The sequence below is a fragment of the Mastomys coucha genome, unplaced genomic scaffold, assembly GCF_008632895.1.
Source record: "Mastomys coucha isolate ucsf_1 unplaced genomic scaffold, UCSF_Mcou_1 pScaffold5, whole genome shotgun sequence".
NCBI classification, from domain to species: domain Eukaryota; kingdom Metazoa; phylum Chordata; class Mammalia; order Rodentia; family Muridae; genus Mastomys; species Mastomys coucha.
The window spans coordinates 53,142,191-53,142,499 of NW_022196911.1; positions in this window are offsets into that span (position 1 = coordinate 53,142,191).

The window sequence follows — 309 nt, forward strand, 5'->3', positions numbered from 1 at the left end:
TTGGAAGATCAGGAGCGGTCTCAACAGATTGCTTTGCAGCCTACGCGGGGCAGGGTGTGTGTGTGTGTGTGTGTGTGTGTGTGAACACCTTTCCCTTTGCATGTTCAAATGTAGGTGGTTTGGAGATCAAGTTTTAAGGCCAGGCAGTGATGCAAACATTGGATGGGATCAAAATTTTCCTTTAAGGGGTTGGAGAGATTGCTCAGCTGTTGATGCACTCAATCCCCTACCCCCTCAACCCCCACATACTCATAAGTAAATGGAATAAAAATAAATCCTTAGCCGCCTTTAATCCCAGCACTTGGGAAG